This window comes from Manis javanica, chromosome 14 (genome assembly GCF_040802235.1).
Source record: "Manis javanica isolate MJ-LG chromosome 14, MJ_LKY, whole genome shotgun sequence".
Lineage (NCBI taxonomy): Eukaryota > Metazoa > Chordata > Mammalia > Pholidota > Manidae > Manis > Manis javanica.
The window spans coordinates 42,044,385-42,071,036 of record NC_133169.1 but is presented as its reverse complement, the minus strand read 5'-3'; the positions used below and the strand labels follow the sequence as shown (position 1 = coordinate 42,071,036).

Sequence of the window (26,652 nt, the reverse complement as noted above, 5' to 3'; positions counted from 1 at the left end):
CCGTTTTAAGGGCTGCTTCTCCATGTCTGCGCCACTTTCCAACTAATCCCGCTGAGTGGAGCACCCAGCATCTCAAGCACACCAAGTCAGGGGAGACGTCCTGGGAGCCTGGGTGAGGGACATCTCCCACACCAGAGGACCAGGGGCAGGCCAGATGCCCACAGATGTCCTGGGGCCTGGGGTAGGGACGTCTCCTGTACTGCAAGGCCAGGGGCAGGCCAAGTGCCCTCAGAAGGTGGTCTGAACGTCCAGGGGCCGATGCACCCCTGGATGGAGCTACGATTTCTAACGGACCAGGTGAAACAGTGTTAGGAAGAGAAACAGACTGGGGGAAACTGAGGGATCCCCCAGAAAATAGACCACGCAACAGAGAGCAGGCTGAGGTCCTGGGTTGAGGAAGGAAGGGGTGGAGCACTCACACTCCTTCCCAGGATTTTGGCACCAAATGTAAGATAAATTCCAATATATTCCAACCGAAGTAAGCAGGCGAAGAGAGGCAACAAAGGCCAGGCAGTTTATTTGAATGCAATCCCCGGGTGATGTTCTGCAATCTGAAACACAGGCCAGGGAAGTCACACCCAGCAGGGAAGGCAGCAAGTTTTTAAGTAAGGCAGGGGGAGGGAGAGCAAAGGTGTACAGTGGCATGAGGATTGGCTCATCTAAGGTATGTGGGGTTCTCTTATTGGCCTTTAGCCAGGTACTAGAAAGTTACCACTAATCTTCTAGCTCAGGGGAAGGGCTCTATTTGGGAGGGTTATCTGATCAGGCTCTGGAATGTTGTCAGACTGGAACCTGTTGGTCTCTTTGTCTCATTTGGTGAGGCCTGAGCTTGTCCATCAGGCTCACCCCTTCCCCTGATGCCTCCAGCCTAACACATACGTAGTCAGAAATACACATTTAGTGACAGAAGAGACGTGCTTGCTGCTCTCAGAAGCATTTTACAAAGAGCTTTGTTTTATCATATTGGATTTTAAGAAAGCCCCAAATTCTGTTCCAAATAGTTCTTTAAATGTCTCATATCAGCAATTTCATACTCCACAGAAGTACATCGTCATAACTCTGAGTGTTACTGGGAGAGAGGAGAGTGGCTTTTGCAAAGAAGTCCACGTCCTCAGTGCATGAGTTAGCCGAGTGGCTCATGAATCTACATGGTAACAGCTTTCTGCTTTCATGTACTTGTTTGTGACAACTTAATGTTTCCATTTCCAAGGTCTCCACTTGTGTGGAAACTTTCACTCCGTGTTTTGCTCAGGAAGTTACCACAGCATCCCCAACATAAATGAGATCTGGGCAAAGACATGAACACTCACCAGAAGGCATCTTTACTACACAAACTGGACAAGCGTTACCAGTTACCTGATGAAAATATGTGTTGGAAGGAGTCTTCCCTGCCCAGATACGGGCCTTGCAAATTAGAAGACCGAGCTCCAGTGGCCCGATTCCGGCTGCAGGAGACACCCCAGCAAGGAAAGCCTCAGCAGGAAGCCTACTGCTCCGTTTGTATGCAGATCAGAAATTGCTATTATTTTCTACCACTCTTTTAGTGTACTTTGTTACAATCAGTGTGTAATTTGAACCAGGGCTATTCACTTAATAACTTACCCCTTCTATTCTGTAGAGTATGTAGTAAGATCTCTGTTTTTATTCTTAATACTGGTAATTTGTGATTTCTCTCTTTTTCTTGTGAATTTTCTCTAGAGTCTTTTATATTCTAATAATATTTTCAAAGTACCAACATTTATTTGGCTTGAGTTCCTCTATAATGAGTGTTTTCTATTTCATTTTGAATTATGCCTTTGTCTTTATCACTGTTCTCTGTTATCTACTTTTGGTTTGGTGTGCTCTTTCTTTCTGGTTATGTTAAGTGGAAATTAGCATAATTTATTTTCAGCCTGTTTCCCTGATTAAGGCTTTTACAGTTATGATTTCACTACTAAGTCCTATAGAAACATACAACAACTTTCAAAATGCGCTTTGATTATCAATAATAAAAGATGTTCAAGATATTTTAAAATTTGTTCTTGATTTTTTTCTTAGATGTAAGATTTATTTAGAGAGTTTATGTAATTCAGAATTGTTTGGGGATTTTTATAAATACTATTTTTCACTGGAATGTAAGTTAATTACATAATTAGAGGAGATGTATCTCCTGTGACATCTTGGGAAAGCTTATTAATTCTCCCCTCAAACAATATTTGTGGGTACTTTATGCCACATTTAGGTGCATGTGTGTGCATGTGAAGCCCTGTGCTGAGGTAGCCCACACCTCTGTCAATGTCCTCTCCTGCCCAGTTGGACACCATTCTCAGCCACTGTAATGGTTCTTTCCTCTATACCTTCAACATGTCCCCTTTGTGTTGCTTCCATGTAATTCATTGTCAGACCCAGTTCTGGTTAAAGCCAGCATCTACCTGCCATACATAGGATTCCACACACTAAAGGAGGTGTTAAATAAACAGCACGTAATGTCGCCACTCTAAAATTCATCACCAGTAACCTCCCCTGCATGCACAGTCCCCTGGAGCAGCCCATCTACACATCTGTTTGCTCCTCCGTCCTCCTCAGTGACTGTCATACGTGCTCTTCTCTTTCCAAACTTCCAACCCTGACTTGTCCTTACACATCTGTATCCTCAGCAACAGACCTATTGAACTGGAAAAATACCCTGAAATCCTCCAACGGGACTATCCAGATGCTTAGTCCACTATGTTCCCCACTGGCCACATTTTGTCCCTGTGCATCTGCTTTCCACCTCTTCCTCTGATAATGGACTGTGCCCAGGTAAGACAAATGCCTTCATGCATCTCTAGAGATAGTGACATTTCTAAAGCTTTTGATGAATCTTCCTGAACTATCCATCTCAGACATCTGCAATTCTGTACATGTATAGAGGTTGTACATTGGTGCATTTTTCTGCTAATACAAGATAATTGGCTTCTGCAGTTATGTGCTATCTTGCTCTTTAAGAATTTACAAGTTTTGTTCTTATTATGAGTTTAGCAAGCAGTAGCAGTGAAAAATCTTCATTATATTCAGGGTATAACAGCTCTCAACCTGCAAACCCTTCCTAGTGAAACTGTGCTCATTTCTGTGGGCTCAGTCATTTCTGCTGTGTCTCCAAAGAAAACATATCTGTTTGTTGAATATTAAAAGCTGTCTTCGAAAGACAGGCCAAATATCTAAGTTAGATGTTTTTAAATAAAATTCATTTTTTCTTTCCATATGTATTTATACTTTATATGTGACTAATAATTATGCTCCATTATAATTTTTTGTAATAGAATTGTGTTAAAACTGCCTCTGTGTCTTTTAGTCACCTCACTCCTTGTTGAGTTCCTGATAGTCTTGCCAAGCATTTACGGACATCCAGACCCTCCCACGGGCCCTGCCACGTTTCCTCGTCATCCTGAGTCTCCACGGCAGTGATGCATGAGGAGAGCTGAGCTGCAGGCAACGTCTCCGAGCCCTCGGAAGACCAGGAAGTAATTTTCCTTGTATTTCAAGTGTGATGGGAAGACACTGAAGATTTCAGAGGAGGGACTGGTGAACTGGGATATCTGCATTTTAAAAATCAGGGAAATAAAAAAAATTTTTAATGAGTGGAGAAAGAATGTTTTCATCAATTATTGGGAATATAATCTTCCTTCACTAGAGAAATCTTGTTTTACTTATATTCATCAGTTCCATTCTGTGGTTATTAAAATCCACAATAAAACAATTAGAATCTGTTTTATATTAAAACCCTTATTTGAATATGTTAAGATTTCCAAAATTTGGAAAAGTTAAGTGCAACTCAAATATAAATGAGCAAACTTCTAAATGTTTATTTTCTCAACTGGTGAATTTGGTTTCAGTATACATAATTAAAGAATATGAATAGAACAAATAATATAAAAATAAGTATAATTACATAGTTCTCAATAGTTTTTCCTATTTTTGATCTACTTTGATCTATCATCTCAATTAATCAATATATTTTTGTGTTAAGTATATAGTATGTCCTCGTATAAAGTATGAAAATGAGCCATACAGAAGTAGAACAATATCAAGAAAAAAATCTTTTTTTCACTTTTTTGAGATATAGTTAATCTACAATGTACTAGTTTCACACATACAACACAGTGATTTAACAATTATGTACATTACTAAATGCTCACCATGGTAAGTATAGTTATGATATGTCAACATACAAAGAAATTGTAATAGTATTGGCTATAGCCCCTATGCAGTGATTCCAACCCATCCTAAGTGGAAAGTAGGGTTTGAATCTGGACCTTGGATTTTATACACAGTATTGCCCAGTGGTCATGATGTCAAACTAAGGTTTTTAGATGATGAAAACCCCTTTGTTCTCTAATTTTCCATTTGCAGGGTCACACAAGCATAAATCATGAAGAGAAACACATCAGATTTCATTTTTCTAGGACTCTTTAAATACACGAGATGCCACCTTTTCCTCTTCACAGTGGTGCTGATAATAGCCATTGCTTCTTTCACAGGCAAAGCTCTCATGCTTCTCCTGATTCACCGGGACCCCCGGCTTCACACGCCCATGTACCTCCTATTGAGCCAGCCTCCCTCATGGACATGATGCTGGTCTGCATTACTGTGCCCAAGATGGCTGCTGACTATTTGACTGGCAGGAAGTCCATCTCCCTCACTGACTGTGGGCTATAGATCTTTGTCTCCCTCACACTGGGTGATGGAGAGAGTTTTCTCTTAGTAGCCATGTCCTATGACCGCTATGTGGCTATTTGCCACCCCCAGAGATACCCCATCCTCATGAGCTGGCGATTATGCCTGAGAATGTCCTGGGGGTCCTGGTTCCTGGGGGCAGCTGATGGGCTCGTGCAGGCTGCTGCCACCCTGAGCTTCCCATTTAGCAGAGCTCATGAGATTGACCATTTCTTCTGGGAGGCACCCACTCTCATGCGTTTGGCTTGTGCTGACGTCTGTCTTTGAGTACGCCATGTACACCTGCTGTCTGTTAACGCTGTTGGTCCATCCTGGCTGCTGTTCTCCAGGTGTGTTCTGCAGATACCCGCAAAAAGGCTTTTGCCTCCTGCTCCTCACATTTGGCTCTGATGGGACTGTTTTTTGGAGCTGCTCTATTTATCTACATGAGACCCAAATCCTACAGTTAAGCTAAGCATGACAAGGTTGTCAACATTTTATAATATCTTCACCCCTGTGCTGAACCCCTTCGTCTACAGTCTGAGGAACAGGGAGGTCGAGGGAGCCTTGAAAAGGTGGCTGGGGAAACGTGCAAACTTAAAACCTCAGCAAATACAAACACACTCTTCAAGGTTACACAGTGTCAAATGAGTCTAAGTTCATGGAGTCACTAACATTTTAAACTATTTTAATTATCTCTCCTTTAGCGATATGTAAAGAGGAGGTTACGTTTGTTGATTGGTATAATAGGAAGTTGAGAATTGAGTCCATACTGTATTGAGAGATACAATTTCTTTTGTTTTGTGTTTGTGTGTCTTTTGTTAATTATTTTATTGTGGTGTAGTTGATGTACTCTGGTATTGGTCTCAAGTATGCAGTATAGTGGATCTGACAGTTATCTACATTATTAAATGCTCGCCACTACTAGTATAATGAGTATTTGTCAGCAGAGGACATTACACAGTCACCGGCTGTGTTCCCCATGCCTCGCCACCATCCCCGTGATGAGCTGATGTCACACTGAGGTTCTGCACCACTTCATCCCCTCCCCCTCTGTCTCCCATCCACCTAACCCCTCCCCAGCGGTGACCACTAGACACTTCTCAGTGTCTATGAGTCTCCTGCTGTTTTGTTCATTCTGTTCTGATTTGTTTTTGTGTTCCACAAATAATGAAATCATGCGGCATTTTTCTTTCTGCCTGGCTTATTTCACTGAGCATAATATACTTAAGGTATATCCGTATAGCCAAAAATAGGATTTCTGTCTTCTTTATGGCTGAATAATATAATATTCCCTTGTATATGTTCACTACCTCTTTATCCATTCATCTACTTATGGACACTTGAGTTGCTCACACTAAGCAGTTTTTATGGATTATTTTGTATTCTGTAAGAACTCTGTAAGTGCTCTGAATCCCATTTTCTGAATGAGGAAATGGAGGGATGGAAAAATTACACATTGTTCCCAGTGTCACTCATCAAGTAAATGTTAAAATGTGTCTTTGAAGCATGTCCCACAAGCTGAGACATTTTCATTTCCAGTAATTTACTTTGAACATTGTTTCCTATGCCTTTATTCCATATGTTTCTAAGAACTAAGTATATGATTCTATCAGACAAATGAGAACAACACTCTTTAGCAGTAACCTAAAATGCAAGTCCATGGGAAAGGGGGAAGTGAACCACTTAGATGTAAGTGTTATATTGTCATGGTTTTTACATTTTCTCCCAGCCTGTTTTACTTGGTGTTTGAAGGCAAACATTTGTAATTCATTCAAGTTTTTATTTAAGTTATTATACATATGTGTACACACACACAGAAATATATGTATTTCCCCAGACTCTGGTTGTAGTTGCAATGGTCAATCTGTTTTATATCACAACTAAATTCTCTTTCGTGGAACTGTTGAGAAATGATGTTTAAAGGTTCTGTTGACTAATGATGAATATGAGGTCCATCGATATTAACTCAAATGCATAAACATACTTACTTTTAATGTGCTATCAAAGCTGAGTAAGATTCAACCTCTGTTTCTTACAAGATGTATGGGTCTCTTTACCACTGCACGTGTGCAGCTCATGAGCTATTTCTCATATTAAATGTGGGCACTTCTTAAGTGTTTGGGACTTTGAAAAGAGGAGAAACATGACTATTTCTTCTGTTAGAGGGGGACACAGCCAGACAGATAGGGCAGAAAGTGCTGATCATCAAAACCAAACTGTTATCAGAGATTGCATAACAAGTTGTCTTAGAGAATTTTATGACAAACCTAAATTCCTTACAGCTACAATGAACAAGGAATGAAATCAGTTTCAAACATTCAGAGAGAAATAACTGCTGAAAAAGCTTCCGTGGCCAATGACAATCCAGTGTGAGTGTCTGAGATATAAATACTATTTCAACAGACTTCAATCCCAAAACAAATGTCTTACAGCAATATAGGAAATCTCCATCTTCACAATGAGTCAGAAATACCAATATCGTGTGCATGTTTATGGTAGTACTTTATCCAGTGCATCTAGAACCTGGACACATGTCCACAGAGATTATCTCAGAAACCGAGGATGTGAGGAGAAGGAAGTTAACTTTCCAAGTGTAAGAGTTTGTTTTCCTTGTTTGTTATCCTCCTCAACCAGTGTTATGATAAAAAAAGGAATGTAATTGCTAATATTCTATCAATTATGCCATCAAAAGTATTTTCATCTCTTAAGATGGTTGAAGTTGACACAATTAAATTCAGTCATGGAAATTTAATTTTTTATCCCCAATTAATTTATCATCAGAAAGGTATATTTTAGAATATATTAATTAGAAAGTGGCATGTTAAGTCTATTAAATATGATAAAGATAAAATATTTAAACAGGACAACTATTGTGCCTAATTTATAGGAAGAAACTCTAAGAAAAAAACACAGGATGAATATTATATGTAAGCAAATGTAACACTCTAATAAAAATGTATGATATACTTGTAAAAAGAACAATATAATTCATAGAAATGATATTTTAGACCAGTCATCTGACCATAATGAAATCAAATATGAAATCAGTAATGCAGTGATAATTTCCAAATAGCTTTGGAAATTATGTGCATTCATATCTTTATTGTTTCGAATGCCTTTGGGAGATCCTAATCTCAATTCCTTAATAATATTTTACATGGAAAAATTTTCATTTTTTAATTGAAAAATAGTTGATATACAATATTATATTGGTTTCAAGTATATAAGAGAGTGATTCAACTGTTACACACATTATTAAATCCTCACCCCAACTAGTGCAGTTACTCTTTGTCAGTATAGAAAACTGTCACAGAACCACTGACTGTATTCTCTCTGCCACACTCCCATTCCTGTGACCACCTTATATTGTGACTGAGATTCTGTGTCTCTTCCTGGACCCCCAGGCAGCCCAGCACCCACCCCAAATCCTCCCCTGTGGTGGCCGCCGGTCACTGATCAGTGTCTGTGAGTCTACTGCAGTTTTGTTCATTTTGCTTGGTTTTGTTTTTAGATTCCAAAAATAAGTGAAATCATGATATTTGTCTTTCTCTGCCTGCCTTTTTCATATAGCATTATACCCTGTAAGTTCATCCATGTTGTTACAAAAGGCAAGATTTCCTTCTTTTTGTGGCTGAATAATATTCCTTTGTGCATATGCACCACCTCTTCTTTACCCATTCATCTGTTGATGGACACTTTGGTTGCTTCCATATCTTGACTATTGTAAATTATGTGGCAGTAAACATAAAGGTGTACATATCATTTTAAATATATTTTATTTTATTTCAGAAAATTCCTAGAAGTCAGTTCCTAGGTTGTATGGCATTTCTATTTTTCATTTTCTGAGGAACCTCCACACTGCTTTCTGTAGTGGCTGCACCAATTAACATTCCCACCAGCAGTGGAGGAAGGTTCCCTTTTCTCCATATCCTCTCCAACACTTGGCTATTTCTTGTCTTTTGGGTATCGGCCATTCTAAACTAGTGTGAGGTGGGAACTCATTGCGGTTCTGATTTGTATTTCATTATAATTAGCAATGTGGAGTATCTTTTCATGTGCCTGTTTGCCACTTTGGCAAAATGTGTGTTCCTGTTCTCTACCCATTTTTAGTTGGATTATTTGGTATTTTTGATGTTGAGTTTAGAAAAATTTTCCAAAATTACTGCTGATATGTTTTTCATAGATATCTAGAAAATGTAGAGGCAGTATATCAGAGAGCATGAGTGGTAAGATTATGTGATGTGGGGAGTTATTTTGAATAAATCTTCTTCAAGGGGTAATTAATTTACAGTTGGTAGTTTTTAGTTAATACAATAAATACAATTCTCAAGTGTACACCTTGGTCAATTTTACATATGTAATGCCTATGTAACTATGATGAAGATCAAGATTTAGAGTATTCCAGTACCGTGGAGTCTCCCTTTTTCTTCCTTCCAATCAATACCTCCAAAAAGGTAATCACCACTTTAATATATTCTTGTTAATTATATCATACTTCTTTTGCCTAATAATATTTTGGGGACTCAGCTATGTTGTTGTGTTTATCCCTTATACCTTCCTGTTCAATATTATGTTATATGTCATGCTATTAATATACTATACTTACTTATTAATTCTGCTCTTGATAGGCATTTGGTTTGTTTCTGGTTAGGAGCTACTGTGAATTAAACTGCTGTCAGCATTTCTGTATCTGACATTTAATGGACTCAACCTTCGCTTCTGTTTGGAAAAGACCATAGTGGAGTTATTGGATGATGTTACAAAAACGTTGAGCTGTGCCACATAATACCAAACATTTTCCCCAAAGTTTTTATGCCAACTTACATGTAAGTTGTTGCACATCCTTGACAGCCTTGGTTTTGCCAGTCCTTTTTTAATTTTAGCCATTACGGTGAGTAGTTTTCCACTGTAGTTTCATTTCTCTTTCTCTGAAAGAGTTTTCTGTATCACATTTTATATGGTTATTAGATACTGGATTTCATGTATAACCATCTGCCAGTATTTTTTTAGGGTGGGGAGGGAAAGCTAGCCCTCTTTATTCATTGATTTGTTGAAATTCTTTATATGTTTTGGATACCAATTGTTTACCCAATATATGTAAAGCAAATATCTTCCCATATACTTATATTTTAGCTTATACTTTTCCTTCTAATGGTGAGCAGAAAATATAAACTTTTAGAAAGAAAGATGTATGTATAAAATTTCATATTTCACTTTGAACTTAATAAATATTTATGCCTATAAAAATTCATGCAGATATTCTGCCATGTTAGTTCTATAGTCCCTTTGAAATCAATTTTTACATGTACTGTATAAAATCACTCCCAATCAACCCAGAGCTGACGAAAAAACTTTCAGTGTCAGCTTTGTCAGAGTGAGGTATCTGTATGGGGCAATTAAGGGTTTTTTCCCTTTTTCAACTCTTCCATTCTTACACAACACATTGTGTTAATTTGTTACCTCATTATGAGTTTGGACATTAAGCTGTGTAAATACAGTATTTTTTCATTTTGTTCATTTCTTCCTATTTTTCTGCTATTTTATACTTCTGTAGAAAATTTAACTATAATTTTTCCAGATTTATTAAATGTAGTTGGATGTATAACATTGTATAAGTTTGAGATATGTAACAATTACTTGATATGCTTATGTATTATGAATTGCTCACCATTAAGGGGAGTTGAAACATGCTTTCCCTCTCATAGTTACTTTGTGTGTGTGTGTGTGTAGTTGTGTGTACAGTGAGAACATTTAAGATACAATCTCAATAACTATCAAGTATACACTAATGTATTAAAAGTAGTCATCATATTGTGCATTTGATCCCAAAACTCAGTCATCTTATATCTGAAATTTTGCACCCTTTGAACAGTATCTCCCAATTTCCCCACCCCTCAGGCCCCTGGTGACCTATCCCTGTTTTGAGTTTGCCTTCTTGAGGTTCCACATGTAAGTGAGATCGTGTAATTTTGCTCTTTCTCTCTTTCCTTTAACATAATGCCCACAAAGTCAACAAATATGACAAAAGGCAGGGTTTCCTTCTTTATTCTAACTTATTAAATTATATATATATACATCCCACATTTTTTATCCATTAACCATGGACAGAAACTTAGTTTATTTCCAGGTGTTTGCTACAGTGAATAATACTGCAGTAAACATGTGTGCAGATATCTCTTTGAAGTCCTGATTTAAATTTCCATAAGCTGTAGTGCTGGATCAAATTGAATTTTTAAGTATTTGAGGAAATTCGATAGTTTGCCATACTGCATGTATCAATTTACATTAGCACAAACAGTATACAAGTTTTGTGACCCTCTTTTCTCCACACCCTCACCAACACTTGTTATCTTTTTCCTTTTTGATGATAGCCATTCTAACAAATGTGAGATGATGTCTCATTGTGGTTGTGATTTTCATGTCCCTGATGATTTACTTATGGCCTATGGGAAAATGTCTATTCAGATCCTTTGTCATTTTTTAAATGGTTTGTATTTTTGCTACTGAATTATAAGAGTTGCATATGTATTTTCAATATCAACCTCTCATCCAACATGTGCTTTAAAAATGCTTTTCTTCTTGGTTGGTTGCCTTTCCATTTTTTTAAATTATTTTTTTGCTGTGCTTCACTTTTTGGTTTGAGGCAGAACTTGTTGATTTTTTGCTTTTGTTGCTTTTGTTGCTTATGCCTTTGGTGACACATCCAAAATAAACCACTGCCAACACTGATGCTAAGTTGCTTTTCCTCTATATTGTCTTCCAGGTGTTTTATGGCTTTAGATACTATATTAAGGTCTTTAATACATTTCCAGTTAACTTCCATAAGTGGTGTAAGGTAGAGTCCAGTTTTATTAAGTTGTGCGTGAATATCCAGTATTCAAGATACCATTTATTGAAGATACTATATTTTTCTTCTTAAGTAATCTTGGTCCCTGTACCAACTATTACTTGACCATATATCCATTGGCTTATTTCTGGGCTCTTGATTCTGTTCCACTTATTTGTGTATTTATTTTAATGTTAGTACCATTGTTTTGGTTATTAATATAGTTTTTGAAATCAGGAAGTGTGATGTCTCCACCATGTGCTTCTTTCTCAAGATTACTTTAGATGTTTAGGATAATCTGTGATTCCACATGAATTTTAGGATTTTCTAATTCTGCAAAAACTACCATTAGAATATTCATAAGGTTTGCATGAAATATACATATTGACATTTTAACATCATTACCTCTTCTGAACCATGAATATGGGAAATCTTTTAATTTGTGTCTTTTTCAACTTCTTTCATCAGTGATTTATGGTATTTCATCATATAGATACTTGTTAACTTTATTACTACATATTTTATTATTTTTATTGAAGTATAATTGACATAAACATTACTTTCAGGTGTACAAGATAACGAGTCCACATTTGTGCACATTGTGAAATGAGCACCACAGTAAGTCTAGTTACACTCTGTCACACTTATAGAAAGTACACTTTTTCCCTTGTGATATGTATGTTTAAGATTTATTTTTTAGCCTCTTTGAGATCTCTAATACAATACTATTGACTGTAGTCACTAACCTGCTTATTACCTCCCCATGACTTTATTTTATAACAGGAAACTTGTAAGTCTTTTTTTTTATTGAAGCATAGTGAATGGACAACATTATACTGGTTTCAACTACATAACACAGTGATTCAACAGTTACATACACTGGTAAATCCTCACCCCAACTATTGTACTTACTACCTGTGATTATCAAAGATGTTGTATAATTATTGAGTATATTCTCTACACTGTACTCTCACCACCATGACTAATTTATATTATGATTGAAATTTTGTCTTTTTATTCCCTTTATGCACCCCACCCACTGACTCCAACCCCTCGTGCATGGAAACCACCAGGCACTTCTCAGTGTCTACGAGTCTACTGCTGTTTTCTTCATTTTGTTTCCTTTTGCTTTCAGATTTCACTTATAAGTAAAACATTGTATTTGTCTTTTTCCACCTGGCTTCTTTCACTTAGCATGACTCTAGGTCTATTCATATTGTCACAAATGGCACAATTCCTTTTTATTGGGTAAATAATATTCCCTTGTATATATGTACCACCTCCTCTTTCCTATTTACCTATTGGCAGACACTTTGGTTGCTTCCATATCTCGGTTATTGTAAAATAATGTGGCAGTAAACATAGGGGGTGCATATATCTTTTTGAATTAAAGATTTTGTCTTCTTTGTGTAAATTTATAGAATGGAGTTTATTGCTTGTATGGTATACATATTTTTTCTAATATTCAGGAACTGAGAAGAGGGAGGTGGAGGCCAGTGAGAGCATGAGAGGAGAAAAATTTTTACAAGAGTTTGTATGTTTAATCTTCTTTTAAAACTACCAAGTCCTAGAGAATGGCCAAAATGAGAACAATTGAGATAATTTCAGGGAAACTTACGGGCTCAATAGCTGTATTAAATGACCATACTTGTACTGGGTAGACTTGGAAAGGAACTACTTCCCAAAGAAGGGACAGAGTGTTCTCAGATGAGATGATTGGGGGAAGCATACAAGGCAGAAAAACAGGGTTACTGTGCAAAACATGGAGGGAGAGTAAAACAATCACCATAACACAGAATTACTGTACACAAATTGGTCATGCAGTTTACTGAAATTATTGTTCCAAGTAACATATTTCCATTAACATATAAACATTGGTCTATCTGCTTAAATAACTTTTACTATAAAATATGTCTTCTACTTAACAATTAATTGTTCTTTATTATTTTTTTAACTTGATTATGATATACATTGTTCAAATTATTTTAAAGTATTCCATTTAACATGTTTTTAAAACAAAAATTGGTGAATAATTATCAACTGAAATGACATATATTTGTGATTTAATTCACAAGCCAGGATATTTTATTATTCTTTTCAGAAGAAACTGTTATATGACCATTTATTATCTATCTATCTATCTATCTATCTATCTATCTATCTATCTATCTATCTACTTATATTTTTAAATGAAGTATAGTCGATATACAGTATTATATACATTTCAAGTGTAAAACATAGTAATTCAAAAGTTACTCATATTATTAAATCTTCACCCCAACTTGTGCAGTTACTACCTGTCAACATAAAAAATGTTACAGAACCATATACTATATTCTTCATTTTGCCCTTCTATCTCCATTTATATTAATGCACATTTCTAATGGGAACACCAGGGAAGATATAAATGATATAGAAGACATCACATTTGTACCCAAAGCATTTGCAATTCATAATTCAAATATTAAAAAAAGAGAAAGAGAAACAAGCTAACAGGAATTTATAACAAACATTTCTAACTGAATTCTATGAATGTTAATGTCATATAGTAAAACTTATGTCACACTTCAGTCACTTAGAATTCCCAGAAATCAAAGTGGATTATAAATGTTAGGAGACAGATAACTTAAAGGTCATGGACAGCTATTGATTTGTCAAATCCATACTATTCATTAGATTTTTAAATTAAAATATGAAGTTTCACTATGTAATAAAAAGCCATTCCAATACCTATTTCAATACCCTCAAAACATCCTTGTCTCTTGAGCTATAAATAAATGGGTTCAACACAGGATCAATGTTTGAAAAAAAAAACACTGGTACTGCCTGGTCCTGAGCAGGCCTACGTGAGAAACCAGGAGTCATGTAGGTGAGATGACACGGCCATAAACCAGGCTTACTACTATCAGGCGGTGGGAGCATGTGCCCACGCTTTGTTCCTCCTCTTGGGGGAATTCATGTAAGATGGTGGGTAGGAAGTAAAGATGACTCCAAAGGGAATAAAGAGTGGCACAATGCCTAACACAAGTCCTGCAAACCTACAGGAAGAGGTATCCTCACAGGAGAACTTCAGAAAAGCTCTAACTTCATGGAAGTAATCATCTATCTCCTTGTAACTACATGTAGATAACTGCACAGTATATTCAGTCTGTTTTAAAGAATTTAGAACACCCCATCATTTGGCAGACCCCCGTGCTCATGTTGACTGGGTACCTCAGTGGCTGACAGATGGCTGCACAGTAATCACAGGCCATGAGAGTCCATGAGAGTCAGGAGAATACACTCTGCTCCTCCCAGCATAAGGAAGAAAAATATCAGGAACCACAGACTATATTTGTGATATTTTTATTCTCTGAGTAAATTCAGTGGTCATGTTGGGGACAGAGTTGTAGATGAACAGCAAGTTGATGAGGGACAGCCGGCTGAGGAGGAAGTGTATGAGCACGTGGACATGGGAATCCACCAGCATAAGGGGAATCAGAGCTGAGTTCCCAGTGAGGGCAACAGCACAGATCAGCGTGATCACAACGATCAAGATGTCACATTGTTTCCTGTCAGGGAGAGTCCGGAAGAATAAATCCATCCCTGATGTCTCATTCCTTCCCTTCATGAATTAAAATCAACTGTTTGACCTGAAACCAAATAGGTTAGAAAAGCAATAAAGAATCATAATACTATGTATTAAAATTTTGTTTATAAAAAATTCAAAACTGCTGTATTAAACCATCATTCCAGTGAACATTAAGGTGTCCTCCAAGCTAGTGATGCAAACTATACTGCATCTGTTGCATTCACATCTTTACAACAGGATGGAAACTATAGAGAACATACTATACTTTATAGTCAACACTATAAACTATTAATACAACTTGATTTATTATATGTGTAATTAATATCTTCATATACTCAAAGTGAGTGTTCTTAATCCACTCTTGATTGTATTTTGAAACAGATGGAGTTTATTTTTTAATAATTTACTTCTTTTGTCTCTTGGACACAAAGATGCAATGCTTCTTCAGTCTCCTTTGAAATTAGTTGTGGCCATTTATGTCACGCTGCAGAAACAATGTAAGGGGAAGTTTTTCTTTTTTGAGACAGGCTACTTGGCTAATGTAGAAACCTATCACCACATGTAGAAATCAGATCACTGGCAAGGAAAGACCCCAAATTAGATCATTTCTTAATTAATTAAATATTAATAAAATATTCTTAACAGAGGTTAAACAACTAAGTGTATATTTTAAAGTGAGAGTATACTCATATATAGAAAAACATATTACCCTGAAAATGTGTAAGTGTTTGCATGCATGTTTAGGTTAAAGCTATAAAAATTAGTTCCTTCTTTAGTTTACAGTGACATATCTCCTTTTATCTCAAATTTATAGATTGAAGCTTACTTTATTTTCTCTCCTCTATCAATCATCAATTTGCCTTCCACATTCTGGATTTTGGTTGCATGCTCAGATGTGAAATACCTGACAGCTCTTCTTTAATATAGTAACTGGCCTAAAATATTTAACCGTGCTTGACAATGCCTTTCATCTCTTCCTGAGCTGTGTGTGCTTCTCATAACAATGTGAGTTAATTTGCATTTACTGTGATTAGCAATGCACAGCATTTTTTCATGTGTCTGTTGATCATCTGTATGTCTTTATTTTAAAAAATGCCTATTTGAGACTTTTGCCCACTTTTTAATTGGGTTACTTATTTTTGTGGTGTTGATCATATGAGTTCTTTGTATATTTCAGATGTAACTCCCTATTGGCTATATCATCTATAAATATATTCTCCCGTATTGTAGGTTACCTTTTTTGCTTTGTTGATGCTTTCCTTTGCTGTATAAAAGACTTTTAGTTCAATGCAGACCCACTGGATTACTTTTGCTTTTGTTTGTGTTGCTGAGGGAAACATGTCAGAGAAAATTATCATGCATATGTTTAAGAGATTTTTGCATGGTTCCCTCTCTGAGATTTACAGTTTCATCTCTTAAATTTAGGTTTTAAATACATTTTCAGTTTACTTCTGTGTACAGTTAGACAGTAATCCAACTTAATTATATTGTATATAACGTTAAATTTTCCCAACATCATTAATTGAAGAGACATGTCTTTTTCCCATTGTGTATTCTTACCTTCTTTGCCACATATTAATTGACCATGAATATTTTCTTTATACATATACAAAATTAATTACAATTGTGATACAGTGATTATATTTTGAAGTGAGATTTATACTTTCTTTAATAATGATAAATTAGTCTAATTTATTTTTCATTTTTTAGTTCGAATTAACCTAATTTGGCTTGACTCCTTTATATTCAGATACCAGGAATCAGTGTTTTACTGTTAAAAATTTATTATATAACTAGTAATTATTGTACATGAAGCATAGACAGGCTACAGTTAACTGGTTTGGAGTACAGTTCAGGGAAAGGACACTTCACTGCTTGGAGACCCATTTCTGTGCCACCTGTTATCATGGCAACCACACAATTTTTTCTCCTTTGAGTTTGCCAACAAAGGGTCCTTACTGACCTTTGAGCATTTACCTCAGTTCCTCCAACAGATTAATTATCCAATTAACCACAGGTTCCAAGGGGGGAAGATAAAGTTTTAAGTCTTGTTAATTTGGAAGCCATGTAACAAGGCTCCATGGGTTATCAATTTACCCAAAGTCATTAAAAGTTTTCTGTCACAATCCCAGAAGCCTGATTTAATGAGCCCCTAAACATTGTGCTTCCAATTAAGGCCATAACCTTCTATGCTTGGAGTACATTGTTATCTGTGATTTCTGCCTTGCTGTCTGTTAGTGGCCATCCCTTCCCCACTGTAGAAGAAAAAAGTGAATCAAAGATTTTTAGAATTTATCTGAACTTCCAGGCCATTGGAAGTCCATTTAACTTGTATTACTGATTTTATTAAACATATATTCCATAACAGAAAATTCCACGGTCTCTCTCAACACATTTTAGAATGTAAATAGAACTATACATATGTAAAAGATTTGTTACCAGGTCCAACATATCCAATAGTAATTAGGAAGGATAAGGTAGCTACAGCCCAAATCAAAAAGGGAGATGCTCTTATTTCTAGTGTCTCTTGCTTCTTTAAAAACAATTTTATTGAAGTATACTTGATATACAATATTATATTGGTTTCAAGTATACAATACAGTGATTGACAATGATATGTATTGTTGAATGTTCACTCAATTAATGTAGTTACTATCTGTCAAGACAGGAAGATGTTACAAAATCATTGACTATATTCTTATGCCTAAACTTCCATCCCCATGACCAATTAATATTATGATTGAGATTTTTGTGCCTCTTTATCCCCTTCACATACCCTACACACCCACTCAAACCCCTCCCCAAGAGTAACCTCCAGTCATTTCTCAGTGTCTATGAGTCTACTATTTTGTTCATTTTGCTTTGTTTTGTTTTTATATTCCACAAATAAGTGAAATAATATGGTATTTGTCTTTCTCCACCTAGCTTATTTCACTTAGCATAATACCCTCTAGATCCATCCATATTATTGAAAATGATTTTTTATGGCTTAATAATATTCCACTGTGTGTGTATATGTGTGTATGTGTGCGTGTGTGTGTGTATATATATATGTACACACACATACACTATATCATTTTTATATTTCATCTATTGATAGACACTTTGGTTGCTTACATATCTTGGTAAGCCACTAGAGTTAATTTATTTTTGATGCTTAAATTATCCCATATTTGTCCACTGGATTCCCTTCAAGTTGATTGCTGTTTCCTTTTGACCTTCCTTCATTACTATCTGATACATTTTTACTCTTTAAAAAAGAGGTTTTATGGTCTTCATGTGTACCCCTTTATCAATTTTAATTGGTGAACCTGGGGATTTCATATAAATACTACACTGGGGAACTATGGTGCCCACTGGTACTGTTGACATGTCTTCAATGCTTCTGCAACAGAGAGTTAGGAAGTACATATTATCTAGAAAGAGAAAAATCAATCAAGATTTTCTTCATATTTCTAATTCAAGTTAAAATTATATAATTATGCATAAAGTATTTCATTCTATATGTTTAGTATATTTTACCCTACTCTGAAAATTTTGGTTCTTATTAATATTAGCATAAATACTTATTGCTTTTCCTTAAAGTATGAGTCTCAAAATAGTACCAACAGTGCTAGTGAAAATAAGGCTATTTAACATAGTTGATATCTCTTAATGGTTGGTTATTCAGCCCTTAGAATATATTACATTAGTCTGTGTTTAAAGATACTGAATTTATAATATTTACTCTGCAATTATGCCATCAACTTTTCCATCCTAGGCAAAATATCAAAAGGTCAAAAAATACAGCAATAATATCCAGGTATTATCTCATGAATGAGAGAATATTGAATAGCTTTGCTATATTTTATTATTCTGGTACTTTTCATTTATCTTTATTTATTTGATCTGTCTCAAATTGCCAACTTTTGGCCTTTGAGGCCTCTCTAGTATGTGTTTTTCTTTTATTGCATAAATTACTCTTCTACCCTTATGATTCCCATTCTTTCTTACTTCTTTGGAGATTTTTTTTTCAATTATTGACATATTTATCTCAGCACTTACAGTATTTTTAAAGTATAGTATGCAAATATAGTGCTTTATATTTTCTTCTAGAAATCCCTATCTATATCACACACATTTTTTTAAAAACTAGATTTTTTGTTGAAATATGCCATGCACAAAAATGCATACTTTAATTACTTTTCATAAAGAAACACATTTATACTCAATAAATAATGTATACCTGCCCTTTCAAAGCACAATGATATCTTCTAATAGTCCATAAATACTATTCTCCTTAAAATAGGTGTTTTCATAACTTCCAAAAAACAAGAATCATTTTGCTTGTTTTCAAGTTCACATTAATAGAGTGAGTGATACCCTATGCATCCTTTTTTCTGTACTCTTCAGTTAAAGACTATGTTTCTGAGATTCACCCATGTACTGAGTGTGGCAAAGGGTGATAAGATACATGTTTATTTATACCAACATAGGCAAATCTTATCCAACAGGTAGGATTCGTGCAAGAGAGTGGTCCTGTGACAGGACAGTGTTGTAAATGGGATGTGGTCCTGGGCTAGTATACCAGACCTTCACTCCCCTCCCTGTGGGAGCTGCAGATGGGTCAGTATATAGGACTAAGGGAGGTACATGCCCTGGCTATAAAGATAAAACAAACCTTCACCATAAAATGTTCTTACCTCCCAGATGTTTTGGCTACAATACCATAGTCTTTGGGGACCACTCTGGTGTTACCCCAGGAATACACGAGGCCAGCTTCCAGGCCTTTCCCCCAAGGTGCCAGAGGGCCAGCCATCACTGGTCCATGTGTCGAAATGTCCACAGCCATGTCCACTCAATAGAATCTCCAGGGTTTAACGCAGTTGGGGCTGGCAGCAGGATGTTGCTCTGCTGGCCGTATCCTGGCTTCAGTACCTCAGTACCTCCTCTTGGGTTTGCACATACAGTTGTATAAGAGAGGCAGCAATGTGTGTGAGCATATCCACAAGGCTCAAGGCTTCTTTACATGCCTTCTCATTCAAATGCCACAGCACTGTCCTTAAGGGAAGTGACCATCCCTGTAAACTATTAGTGTCCAACTTCAGGCTAGATTTCAACAAACCATTGTACCTCTCTCTCATGCTTGCCACAGTAGGGCTATATGGTACATGAAACTTCCACTTTATTCCTAACTGCTACACTCGTTCTTGTAACCTATGTCCAGTGAAGTGGGTGCCTTGATTGCTCTCAGTCACCTGCAGCTGGCCTTAGGCTGCACAGAGACACTCTAGGCCCCTCTTGGGGGTTTTCTGATCTGCACAATGTGCATGCAGGAAAAGCAACCAATAGGCCAGTAGCTGTGCCCACAGAAGTCATGACATACCAAAGGCCCAGTATAGTATTTCTGCCACCTGAGAAGGGCTATCTGCCCCCTTACTATTGTCCCATGTTGCTGTGGGACTCAATGTAAATCTCTCTTAGAGCACACAAGGTACTCCTTGGTTTGGATGACTTCTCAAAGGGCAGTGGCAAGCCCCACAGAAGGGCTACAGCCCACATTGTATTTTGCTCCACATGCAACAAATGCTGGTGTAACCACTGGGCCACATCAGAGTCAGGCTTTCTTTCTAGCCAGCACACATGGGCTAATGTGTCTGCTTCTTCATTCTCTGGGGATGCCAAAGGCAAATGGCCAATCACATGATTTACAGAACTGTCATAGTCTGACCAAAGCCCATAGGTCTTGCCACAATTCTTGCCCGCAAAGGGCCGGTGCCCAACCATCCAGTTGGCATGGTATAATGTCGGTAGCCACAGGGTCAAGCCCTATAGATGGCCCATCTCTCAGTGCAGACAACTACACATAAGGCTCCTGGGTGATCACAAGCCATGCTGCCCAGGGAGGCCAGTCTATCCATTTTAGAACCTGACATAATATATTCCACCCACATATCCCAGAGATGCAAAGTCATGTAGACAGATATTCCCATGGCTTCTGCCAAAACCGGATGCTCATGTCCACCTGCTCATCCTGGGTATAGGTGAGGAACATGGAGTGCTCCACAACCTGGGGAGGTGGCAGCTTCTCCCCTTGAGGAGCCCACTTTTGTTGCATTTTTATTTTCTTAATTACAGCAGGTGACTTGGGTGGTGATTTTGGAAACAGCTTGGCCCTCAGCCTTATTCTCTCATCCTCCCCCAGTATCTCCCCTACCATCTTGGGGGGAAGGCACCACTCTTTCCTCCCCCTCCCCACGGCCTCCTGTGAGCAGATTCTCCTGGTGTCTCTTCCCTCACTGGTAATGGACCTTCCATGAGTATGACCCATCTTTTCAATAATTCTCTCTTTCTGAGGGGCATCCCATAGGTCGTCGCCCAGCTCCTGCAAGTGATGCTGACTTGTCTCTCTCTCCTCAATAACCCTTTCCACTATCTCAAGAAATGAACATCCCACAATCCTGGCTGTGACACAGCCACTCAGGGCCTCTGAGCAGTCTTCTATCTCACAGATGGCTAATGCCACCACTTCCAGTGTCTCCACCCTTCCCCAATTCTGGGGAGGTGTTTTACCCTGGACCAATTTCCCACTAGGGGCTCCCAAGCGGAAGCCCAATGGATAAGGGGTTCCCAGGGGAAGCTGCACCCTCCACCACTGCAGAGGTAAGGGAGAGTCACCACCCCCACTGCAGCGGCCACTGTGGCCTCCCAACCATCCACGGGGGCACCTGTTGCACCCATAAAGACAGATATCTGGTGCAGAGATTCACCTGCTGTCCCAGATGTAACTCCAGAGGGAAATATTTTCCCAGCCTGGGGAAAGTTATCTTTGAAACTGAAAATAGTCAAAGAGGGAACTAAAGTTGGAGAAACCTGTAATTTCTTATGAGCAGTCATCCATGTCTGGTCACCATTGTCTTTTGTGATCCGGCTGCAGAAAGGGGCCCCACCCTACCTGTCCAGTCCAGATTTGCCCCTCTCCTCCTTGTAACTCCCTATTGATATTCAAATAGACTAATTCTCTCCATCCCTGCAAACACCTCTTGATATGGAAATGCACTAAGGCCAGGTGAGAGATTCTGGAAATATTACAATTTTACCCACACCATTTCATGGAATTTTGGTTTTGTAGACCCAGTTGTCGTGCTTGCAGGAGACATCCACGGAGCAGGTGTGGGCCACCTGCTGGGTGGTTTCTGGTTGCAAGCCAGGGTTGCAGGGGAGTTTTTCCAACATGGCAAGCTCCCCCTAACAGTTCACAGCTTGTCATGCCTGATCAGCACCCTCAGGATCAAACCTCTCGGCTGCTCTACCAGCTCCTGCTGCTCAAAGCAGTTGAGTTCTTTGTGGTACAGTATCTTTACTGTGTTGTCACATCCAGCCCCTCCCTGCCTGAGTTACACTGTAACTTAATCCATTATATTGGCCTAATGGCCAGGAGGCAGAAAGGGCTTTATGGTGAAGAAGCACACGTCCTGTAGGGTCTCTTCCTCACAGCTCCACTGCTCACTGCTCCTGTTAGACCCTTTTCCCGGGGTCAGGTTTCTCTGACTGCCCCTTCTGATGAGCCATTCCAAAGGAGCTTCTGTCTTTCAAGTTTAGTCTTCAAATGACAATAATTTCTATCCTTTAGTTATCTTTGTAGATCATCCATAACCTAGCAATAGCCATCCTATTTCATCTACAGTTACTGTTTTCCTCACATTTCACAAAAGCCTAACATGTTGCTCATGCAATTCCTTCCATGCATCACCTCTATTCTCCACTCTCAGACAGTTTGAATGTTGGACCTGTATGTGGTAGCATAGACTCAGCCCTCTGAATACACCCAGTGATGGGGGCCTCACTGACTTCTGCATTAAATGACCTGACACCAGATCCTCAGCCCTGGCTAGTCTGTAGGGAAGCCTGGAGTTGCAATGGCCCTTTAGAATTGGCATGCGTTGGCTGACATGATGGGTCTTTATAGGTCCTGATCAGGCACTGGTGGGTCTCTCTGGGAAAGGCAGCTTTCCACAGCTGGAGCCCCAAAAGGGGGCAGCTGAATGACAGCTGCCTAAAGCACTCCTGGCAGCTGGACAGCAAATCATCAAGAAAAATAGGAATCCAGACGGCATATAGGTGGGCAGTGTCTTGGGGACACTGATGGCCTTAGCATAAGTGTTCTGGAGTTTTTAATAGCATGGAACTAATGGTATGGAGAAGAATTTTAGACAGATTTGGCCTCAAGGACAGCTGTTGGAGACTGTGCGGGACTGAGTTCCCAGGGCAGGTCTGAGGTAGCTGCTCCTAGAAAGGCCCCCCTGCATGGCAATCCAGAGGCTGGCATCCAGGAACTGGGCTTTCAGTGTATTCTCAGTGAACAGTTAACTAATGACAATGCTTTGCCAGGTTTGAACCATTAGCACAATCATGGTTTATGCTGAACAACGTTTTACCTTCTGGGAGGCTAAAATTTTATGTTCCCGGCAGAGGGTGCCTAGATGGCCATTCCCCAGTAGGAACCTTGGGTTCTGAGTCTCTATGGGATTCCCTGGGCAGAAACATCACACCCCTGTTTGTTTCAAAATATAATTGCCTGGGGAAGTTCACTCTATGTGACACCTCGCGGATAGAGAGAGCACGTGAGGAGTCTGCACGCGGGTTCCTCCGGATTGTGTCTTTGTGTTTATGGCCCTACAGGGTATCCCAACTTTACCACCATAATAAATCTTACCTCTGAGTACTGGCCCCTGAACACTCAGAAATCATTCTTGAGAATCTCTGAATGAGTGAATATTTTAAGGATCCCATTTTGTCATTGACAAAATGACACTGAACAAGAAAGCTATGGAATTTGTTCCATCAACACTCAGACTATATAAATAAATTGAACTGGTTAGTTTCTTCTTTAGCAGGTACAGGACACTGGAAATGGTGGTACTGGACATGAAAAGATCTGAATAGTCGATCATGAATAGAAAATTAGAAAATAAAAAAAGAAGTTAGCAAGTGTTGATGAGGATAAATAATGAATAAGAATTCCTTATGATGTTAAATAAAATTATTATATAAGCTTGCTTGAAGAATAAATGGTTAAGATTATCATTTAGAAAAGGAGTAATTATTAGTTGTAATATTAAAATCAAATATTATAATTTTTTTCTGATGGTTCTATTTCCCATATGCTTAAATTTGTGGAACAGGCCTGAATAACATAAAAAATATTAATTTTGGGGTCGTTTCTTAAACCTAGCAAAGTCAAATAAAGAAACAAAGAGAAAGTAGATCAATCTAAACGTAGTCTCTGTATTAGGAAATAAAAAAATTTTTAAATATCTGTGTTGCCCATATTAATTTGCCAAGTCAGGATGACATAAAAATTATGGCATATAAACAAGAATATCTTTTACTCTCTTTTGACTGTCCATCCTTAATAATTCCAGAAGTGATTCATCATAAATAATTTATTTTTTAAAGTATTACAGGAACTCCAAATACTGGTTTGGTTATGATTAATATTATTTCCCTAAAAAAGCTTATATAATGTCAAGATATGTCCAGTGACATATTTTTTATTTTCCCTGGAGGATATAATTTCTATTCTTCAGTTTGAAATGAGGCAGTGAAATTGAAATCCCTACACAGTATTTATTTCTGTTTTTATAGGGAAGCACTGTATACCCCACAATCAGCTACATATACTTTTCAATAAATATATGTTCAGTGTTACTCAGTGTGTGCCTTAGTGCCTACATTTCATTCTTTCAAAATGACTTTACAACCATTCTTTGTCAGAATATACATATTTATATAAATGCAGTATCACAAATGCCAACTTTGCAAAGAAGCCATCCCAGGGATTTTAAATATTCTTAACTGCATTAACTCCCACCCTCTATAATTTTTAAGTGAACTACTCTAGTGGCCTATATGAGTTTTTTATTCTTGTGTGAAAAATCACTGTAAATTCAGTGTCTTAATTTAATGCTTATTTATTATCTTACAGTCATGTAGATCAAAATCCAGGTCAGGTTGGTGGGATTCTGTGTGCAGGTTCTCACAATCCAAAGGCATGACATCAGGTGGCCGGTACTTACCTGGAGGCCTGTGGGAAAGAACCCATCGCCAAGCTCATTCAGGTTATTTGCAGAATTCTGGTCTTCACAGGTCTAGGACTAAGGTCAATGCTTCTCACTGGCTCTCAGAGAGTTGTTTTTATTGCCCAGAACCTGTACGTGCACATGGTCCCTCTATCTTAAAGCCAGAAATAGTATGACGAATACTCAGGATTCAAATCTTTCTCTTCTTGTTACCAGACAGAGAACAGTTTTTATTTTAGAGGACTCATGTGTTTAAGGTTAGGTATAAGCATGTAAGATCTTAAATGGCTTATAAACTTAATTACATCTGCAAAATGCCTTTCAGCCACATGATGAAACAAATACAGGAGAACATCCAAAATATTAACAGGCTGGGATTTGTGTGAGGAATTACAGGCAGCCATCTTAGAATCACAACGTTTAAAAAATGTTCTATAACTTATCTGCATGTACTTCATCTCTCTTGATTAGAAACTTCCTGGTTAGACTGGTTTTATTTATGTTATTTATGTTAAAATGTAAATTTATTATAGCTTAGATCATTAGGTAATTATATTCTAAGTCACATTTTAATTCAGTTTGAAAACTTTGTTGGAAAGAGTAAATGCTCAGAAATTATTTAGTCATAAAAATTAACCAGTAAATGTCTTTTTTTATCCATATTTGTGAATTAATTTATTAGCTGAGGTAAGTATTCAACATGGAAGCAATTCTTTCAATATAAACTATTACTACATTATCATACAGTAAGTATATTGTGATGAGAACATTCCCATAAGATATTCCCATAAGAGAACATTTCCCAAAGCTGAAATAAGCTTTGAATCGCTTGATTTGCAAGAAAACACTAAATTCCTGTCCAAATTTCAGCTATACTAACTTTTTTATTATAAAAATATCCAATATCATATCAGCCCACATTAAAAGTTGATCTATTTTAGAAAAATGATTATTTACATTTGTAATAATCAGAGATCCATCAATGTCATGATTTGGATAATACAGAGATTCTTATCTGCCCATTCTTTCTTCCTTCTCATGTGTCCTCACAGAATAAAGAGTAAACCAGAATTCCCTTTTGGACCCTGATGACCCTTCACCCATAATCTCAGCTGGGAGTGATGGGGGAACTATGTAGGCAAGTGAATGGGCAAGAATAACTATTAAAAATTTTGGTCCAGGGAGGCTGAACTCAAATCTACCTCCTAAGCGGGTTTAGAAGCATATTGAGACTAGTAAGTGGAGAACAAAATGTTCATAACAGATACTTTTGTATAAAGGGTAAAAAGTAGCTGCCTGGGAAATACAATTTGAGTGTGTTTTGAAGGATTCTTGAGGTGTTTCTCAGACTGATTAATCTGCACTAGTATTATATGTAACTTGCATTAATCTTTTCAAAAAGTGGCTCTCATTCCAGTATAGGCTTTTTTGCATCTCCACAGCCAAAGCTGTGAAATCTAAGGTAGACCATAAATATATCACTTCCTAAAGATACATTTAGGTATTTCCATGGACCC

The 26,652-nt window shown here is 37.6% G+C and overlaps 1 pseudogene; it reads left to right on the top strand.

Annotated features, from left to right (window-relative positions):
- The first annotated feature begins 4,300 nt into the window (after window positions 1-4,300).
- LOC140845985 (olfactory receptor 2T33-like) lies at window positions 4,301-5,325 on the top strand (annotated as a pseudogene).
- The last annotated feature ends 21,327 nt before the right edge of the window (window positions 5,326-26,652 follow it).